This window comes from Rousettus aegyptiacus, unplaced genomic scaffold (assembly GCF_014176215.1).
Source record: "Rousettus aegyptiacus isolate mRouAeg1 unplaced genomic scaffold, mRouAeg1.p scaffold_m13_p_10, whole genome shotgun sequence".
Taxonomy (NCBI): Eukaryota; Metazoa; Chordata; class Mammalia; order Chiroptera; family Pteropodidae; genus Rousettus; species Rousettus aegyptiacus.
This window is the reverse complement of record NW_023416285.1, coordinates 70,579,515-70,587,669: the sequence shown is the minus strand read 5'-3', so window position 1 is coordinate 70,587,669 and position 8,155 is coordinate 70,579,515. Positions and strand designations below refer to the sequence as shown.

Below are 8,155 nucleotides of genomic sequence, written 5' to 3'. Positions count from 1 at the left end.
AGTCCCCTTATACAAAATAGCATAGATTGATAAATATAGTCATCCCTTTGCATCCACAGATTTCCAACCACAGATTGAAAACAGTGCAAACAGTATTTGAAAAAGTCCATATATAAATGGATCCATGCAGTTCAATCCCATGTTGTTCACAGGTCAACTGTAAATATAAAATGTGTCAAAGATGTTATTCAATGCAATAATTAAAGGAAACAACAAGAGGTAAAACCTTGTCCAAAGAACATTTGCAAGTTAGCTATTTAGAAGCAAGTTAAGGTAAAATTTATGTGTTACCAAAAAAATAGTTAACGTCTAATAGAACCATGAAGTTTAACCTTTGGAGGTATCTGTTGTTTGCATTTTCACCAAACAAAAATTTAACAATTAACCTATGCCCCTATAGAGTTTTTGAAAATCCTAGGCAATAGGAAGTTGCACCCAGCACTGAACTGAAAGAACAGGTATTTTTTTGTTTTGTTTTGTTTTGTTTTTTGTCTATTTCCAAGTTGCAGATTATTTTTATGACATAAATGTGAAAATAGCTACTATTCATTAAAGCTACTTAAAAACAGAAGGGATTGCTTTATGAATAACATTGTTACTGGAAGTGGTTAAAAAGGGGTGATATTGGTCCCTCATCAAACATTACAAGAGAGAGATCCAAACATTAAATAAATCGATGTTAACTTGGTTTATCGTGTCACATTCAGGCTGTAGCCAAAGTAAAAATAAATATATTGCCTCTACATTTTAAGTGTGGCATAGGCAGCAGAGCTGAAAAATTAATCAATTTTTTACATCATACATTTGCAGTCTAGCTGAAGAAGAATAAAACTCTGAAATGCTGGAACGAGAAAGCATGGCATACCTTACTGTTAAAGTGTACGGCTGAAACTTATTGGATTTCATTAACCAATGTCACCATAAAAAATTAATTAATTAGTTAAAAAAATTTTTTTAAAGGAAGTATGGCATATTCTTATATTCTGGCTAAGATTAGCAATAGCTAACAATGATCATTTTTCTATCACTGAAAGATAACAATTTGTTCTCTAGATTATAATACTAACTTGACACCCAAGCCCACATCTATATAATGTGCTAAATCATGCTTCTTTATGTTATGTTCATGTTATTTAGAAGTGTGTCATTTAATCTCCATATATTTGGGGATTTCCTAATATTGTTCTGTTATTGAGTCTTACTTTAATTTCACTGAGGTATTAGAGCATACATTGCATGATTTCTATTATTTTAAATTTGTGAAGGTGTGTTTTATGGCTCATAGTGTCGTTTTTCTCGATGAATGCACCATGTGAGTTTAAGAAAAACACATATCCTACTGTTGTTTGATGAAATAGTCTATAGCTGTCAAATGTATTCAGTTAATTGAAGGTTCATTGAGTTCAACTATGTCCTTATTGATTATGGACTGCTGGATCTGGGTTTTGTTTTTTGTTTTTTAATGGTGGGTAATGACGTCTCCAACTATGAAAGTAGATTCACCTAACTTCCCTTGTAATTCTATTAGTTTTTGCCTCATGTAGTTGAACATTCTGTTGTTAGGCACATAAACATTAAGGATTACTATGTTCTCTTTGAGAATTTATTCATTTTTTATTATGTAGTGCCCTTATTTAACCTTTATAACTTTTCTTGCTTTGAAGTTTACCCTGATACTGATATAGCTACTCCTGCTTTCTTTTGATTAGAGTTAGAATGGTATAGTTTTCTCTATCCAGTTACTTCTAAGCTATATGTATCTTTCTATTTAAAGTAGGTTTCTCATAGACAACATATAGTTGGGCCTTGTTTCTTGATCCACTCTATCTTTATCTTTTAATTGATATAGTTAACCATTGATATTCAGAGATTATTGATATATTTGGAGTAATATCTATCTTATTTGCTATTGTTTACTTGTTGCTTTGTTCTTTATTTTTATTTTTGTCTTCCATTTTTTTGTTCCTTTTGTGGTTTTAAATATTTTATATGATTCCAATTTTATATGTTATACTTCTTTCTTTTTATTTTTGGTGGTTGTCCTAAAGTTTACAATATAAATTTACAGCTAATTCAAATTCACTTTTAAATAACACTATACCACTTCGAGAGTAGTGTGAGTACCCTATAATAAAATAATTGTTTTTCTTCTTTCCTATCCTTTGTATATAGTGTCATTCATTTAACTTATATGTAAGTATATATAAGCATATATAAATATATACATAAGATATACATAAGCATATATAATTAAATACATTGTTGTTATTATTTACAAGAACCTGTTATTTGTTAGAACAATTAACAATAAGAAAAAGAAACATTTTTATTCTCCTTTATTCCCTCTTCAAATTTCTTCCTTGCTTTACATAGATTTGGGTTTCTGATGTATTTTATTTCCTTTATCTTTAAAGAAACTCCTTTAACAATTCTTGCAAGATAGATCTATTGGTAATAAATTTCCTCAATTTTTGATTGTCTGAGAAAATCTATTTCACTTTTGAAGGATAATTTTGCAGGGTACAGAAATCAAGCTTAGTGGTTTTTTTTTCTGTCAAAGTTTAAATATTGCATTATGTTCTCTTCTTGCTTGCTATGGTCTCTGAGGAGAATCCATATGTAATTTTTATTTTTGTTCCTCTATAAGTAGATGCTTTTTTTCCTCTGGCTTCTTTCAGCATTTTTTTCTTTATCTTTGATTTTCTGTTTGAAAAGAATATGCCTAGGTTTAGCTTTTGTTTGTTTTGTCATCTATCCAATTTGATATTCCCTATACTTAGTGGATCTGTGGTTTGTTGTCTGACATTAATTTGGAGAAATTCTGTTATTATTGTTTAAAATATTTCTTCTGTTTCTTTCTTTCTTTCCTCTCCTTCTGGCATTTATACTACTTGTATGTTGTACCTTTGGTTGTTACTACACAGTCTTTGGATATTCTGGGTTTTTTTTCCCCAATCTGTTTTCTTTGATTTTACAGTTTTTGAGGGTTCTCTTGGTATATCTTCTAGCCCAGAGATTCTTTTCTTCAACTCTCTACTAATAATCTCATCAAAAACATTTTTCATTCTTGCTATGGTGTGTTTGATATACAAAATTTCCTTCTGGTTCTTTCTTAGGATTTCCATATCTCTGGTTCCATTGCCCAACTGTTTGTGACTGCTCTCTACTTTATGCATTACAGTCTTTAGTATATTAACCATAGTTGTTTTAAATCACTTGTCTGATAATTCCAACATTACTGCCAGATTCAGTTCTGATGCTTGTTCTGTCTCTTCAAATTGTGTGTGTGCATTTCTTAACTATACCTTGTAATCTTTTTTTGATAATTGATGAATTGGTTAAAAGGAATTACTATATATAGGCCTCTAGTAGTGTGGTGATAAGCTGTAGGGGAAGTATTCTATAGTTCTATGATTATCTTGACTTTTAAATTGTTTCGACCCAAATTATTTTAAGATACTTTTTCAGCTTTGACACTGAGAAGAATTATGAAAAATAAACATTATTAACAGAGTTTTTAGCATAGACTGAGACTCTCATGGTATACTTAGAAATCAGAATTTTGTCATTCCGTTGTTGTTGTTGTTGCTTTTATTTGATATGAAGCAGTAAAATTCTAGATTTGTTTAGTGTTTCATTTTTGCTATTCTGCTTGTTCTTTTTTTTTTTTAAATTGTTGAACAGTCAACATTTTCCATAGATAATATCCTCCTATCTATTGGTCACATGATCCAAGCACTTGACTCTAGAAGGAAATTAGAAAGCAACTCTGCATGCGGAGAAGATAATCTTCAGAGACAGAATAATGCTTTTGGAAAATTTTCCAATCATTTGTTTTTCATCCTAATTAAAAGAAGGGAAAGTGTAGTGGGTAAAATTAAAGGTATTACATAAAAGTTAGAAAGAGAAACCCCCCATAGATTCTCGTTTGTTAGAGAACTGTCAATTGGCTTAGATAATAAGGTCTGACTCAACTCTAGGTATTAAGATTTACGAGTCATACATACATTAAAATTTTTCTGTCCCCCATCTCAAATCACCATGGTAAAAAGCTGAAATTGTAGGGATATGGGACCAAAGGTCTTGCTAGAAATAAGTAGTATATTTGATGTCTTTAAGACTGTATTTCCTCAGTAACTTGAAGACATAGATTTCCAAATAGTAGCTTGGGATTCAATGATTTGAGATCTGTTTTTATCATAGCTAACAGGAAGTGCTTGGGATACTTAAAGTTTTATTTGCCACACTTTCTACCTATATATTTTCTTTTTTGTTATTTTGGATGTAATTGATTATATTAGTGTTTAACTACAACTAGTCTGCCATTTTTTCCCCCAATAACTTGAATTTAAATGAAGTTTTGAGGACAATGTATTTTCTTTTACATAAAAGAGAGCCTATATTGTACTCTACTTATAATCTTCATAGAATTTGAGGCAGTAGATATTTACCTTTAGCTTTTTTTAGCATAAAAAAGCTAAAAATGTCAGTGATTGGAAATGAGAAACAGCTAAAATAGCTTTCAACTAAAAAATCTAAATTCAAATATTTTTGCTCTTTTTTTCCCTTCAGAAGAGCTTTTATTAAGCATAAAAAGGTTTATGATGGAAGAAATAAAGAGCTTAGCTACATCAGAAATTAGACCTATATCAATAAGGATATCTAGGTGTTTTTATAGATGGGATATTACATTTTAAAAAGCTCTTGGTAAAGAAAGCTTGCTATCTTAATAAAAAAAATATTATTTATATCTATTTTTTGGTTCAAATCTCTTCAATAAATCATAATTTTATCCATTACGAGTAAATGAACATTTTTCTATTGCTTTCATGAATATTATAAATTTTTTAGTGTTTTTCCGATTTGGATTTGTGACTCTGTATCTCTTATCAATGGGGAGTGTCGGGAGCCATTTCGAGGAAAACAAGACTGTTTGTTAAGCAGGATGTTTTTGCGAAGTTGGCCAGCTGTGCAGTCTGCTGACTCAGGAGGAAGTGCACCTGGTATGGGGGCGGGAAACAGAATGTTTTTCGAATAGCTACAGAGTTTTCATGATTGGTTGTTATTTAGAGGTGTTTTGCTTCTTACCCACTCAGTAGGGTATAAGTTGCATTGCAAAATAAACTCGAGGCTGCAGCAGTATTGACTGTATGCCCTCCCGAAGAACTTTTCTGTCTTCTTTTTTTTTTCCCTTAGGCTTCACCCCCCTCTTTCAGGTGCTGTTCGATCTCTGCCGTCAGGCTGCGGGAGGGGGGAAATGCAAATATTAGAGATATAGGAAATATATGGCTATAATATAAATAAACATTTTATGTGAAGTGAGTATAAATGTATACATTTAAGGCAAATAGAGATTCCTCTAGAAAATAGAGGAGTTCGAAAAAAGGAAAAATACAAAGAATCAGATTATTTATTACTAGAAACAATTAGCAAATATTAGGTGGATGGTAGTAAAGGAAGGAGGGAATGAAAAGTAAGAAGCAATTAAAGAAAGAAAAAAGGGGAAGAAATAAAATGTCCTATTCAACTATGTCTTCTAACAATGACTCAACAATTATACTTTAATCCCAAAATATCTCATTCAGCTCTTTGTCAAGATGGTGGACTAGATAAATGCTGTGCTTGCCTCCTCCCATGACCACATCAAAATTACAAACTACAGAAGAAACATTATGGAAAATCACCTAAAGTCTAACTAGAAAGAGTTCTATAACTAAGAAGATACAGAAGAAACCACATGGAGACTGGTAGGAGGGGTGGAGACCTGAAGAATGGACTAGTACCACACCTGTGTGTAGTGGTTAAGAATCTGGAGGGACATATTAGCTGTGGAGGTTCCCCAAGAAAAGTGGAGGAGCAAGGGGCCTCAGCTTCATTCTAGATTCCCTAGCCCAGGGTTCCAATTCCAGGGAGAGGAGTCACCATAACATCTGGATGTGAAAATAAGCAGAGATTGTGGCTGAGTGAGACAAAGGGTGGCTGCAGTACCAGATGTTCCTCCTGAAGGGCTCACATATGAACTTGTTCACAGATGGACTCACTTGCTCTTAGCTCCAGCACTGGGGCAGTAGCTCAAAAAGTAGCAAGGACATATGTGGAGGAACTGAATTATCTGGCTTCAATGTGAGAGCTGGAGGGGCAGTTTCCTACCAGACAGAAGTGGTGGAAGAAACCATTGTTCCTTCATTGAGTTCTCTTCCCACCCACTGTATCTGAATTTCCATCAACCTTGTTCACACAGTTCACCCACCCTGTGATTCCTTGAGACTATGTTCTACCCAACTTGTGGGCCCCCAATCCTCTTACAGTGGCTTTTTAAGAAAGTGGTTCATGCTTCTGACTTTTCTAAACCCTTTCTGAAGTATAAAAACCCCAAAGAAACATAATCTGGTCTTGGTATGCCCTTTACCTCTTGCTAAGCTGCCCCAAACCTGTCACTAGCAGCAGCTAGCCTTGGTTCATAGCCTAAACTTTTCCAGACACCTCCAAGTCCAGCATAAATAGTAACCATCTTCACATCACTTTGTAGCTCATACCAAGTGGCCAGGGGCAGGGCACAGGCAGTGACTAAACTTGGGCAGAACCAAAGCCTTTCCCAAGAGGCCCCAGAACCAGCAAACCCAGTGGCCAGCTTCAGATCACATCAGAGCACCACCAAAGCACCTCTATAAAAGACACACCCAAAAGGAAGGCTCGACAGGCAACAGAGCCCTGCTAATGTGAATCCTGCTCCACAAGGACAGCCACCACACAATAGCTCCTCCATTGTAGTCATGGCCAGTCTCTGCAACCAATCAACCTGAGGATCAGTCCTTTCCACCGATGTGCCAACAGCAATCAAAGCTCAACTACAACAAGAGGGCACACACAATACACATAAGGAACATGCCTACAGCACCCAGCTCAGGTGACCAGGGAGACTATGCCACTGGGCCCCACAGGCTACCCACTACATAAGTCAGTCTACCAAGACTGGAAGACAGAGCAGCTCACCCAATACATGAAGACAAAAACATAGAGGCACCCAAAATGAAGAGGCAAAGAAATATGTCCCAAATGAAAGAACAGAACAAAGCTCTGAAAAAAAAAAAAAACCAAAAAACTAAAAAAAAATGGAAACAAGCAATCTACTAGACGCAGAGTTTAAAACACTGGCTATAAGGATGTTCAGTTATCTTAGCAAGAACTTTAACAAAGAGATAGGCAACATAAAAATGGAGATAGAAAACATAAAAAAAAAATAACTGGTCAGAAATGTAGATAACCATAGATTTAACTGATATGTTCAAAGGCTATGAATTTGCTTTCCTTTATAACATAGAAGTGCAGAAGATAATAGAATCAAGGATAAATTTTTATGGTAAAAAGTTGAAACTGGTATCTTCACAGGAAACAAAATTTATGTGCTTATAATGTGCAGTCACCTTCTCTGGTTTTTAATCTTCCTCATCCACCACAGTTTCAGAGTGTTTGGAGTAGTTCAAATACTAAACTTTATATGCAGCCTCCAACCAGATGAATCCTATAATTCAATATGTTCACACATATCTGCCTTATCCATGTTCACCAGTTCAAGTCATCACTGGATATCAGATGCATGTATATAATTATCAGATGCCACCACAGTGGCCTGCTAGGAAACAAAGGAGTTATGTTTACCTATGTTTAAATGACTGATAACTACCAGAGGAGCTGAAGTTTTGCTTGGTGAATGCTTAGGTTATGAAGCTACTCTATCCTCTAAAAATAGCTCATAAAAGAAATATGTGAACCATAGTATATAGATGGTGGTATCTAATCTGTTTAATCGAGAGAATAGACTGAGAAACTATTTTTACTTAAGATGACTACTTCCAAGGATAAAAGAGCACATCATTTTAAAAGAAGTCAGGCAGTACTTTAATCTGTTTATCCGTCTTTGCTAGCTTTCTAGTCTCATGGGAAATTGCTAGTTTTGAATATTAAGAAGAGACTGAAAGTTTTCTGCTATTAAACAAATTTAATTCTGAATATTGATAAATCACATTTAGACTATACAAGCTGTATAAGGTTGCCAAGTGTTATTTTATATTGAAACTTTTTAACTAGATATTTACTTAGAAACTGATTCTGTTTTGAATATATAGATGAAAATTTAAAAAAATGAGACTGAAAG

At 33.9% G+C, this 8,155-nt stretch overlaps 1 pseudogene; it reads left to right on the top strand.

Moving 5' to 3' along the window:
- Positions 1–7,281: 7,281 nt before the first annotated feature.
- Positions 7,282–7,903, top strand: LOC107497256 (annotated as a pseudogene).
- Positions 7,904–8,155: the final 252 nt, after the last annotated feature.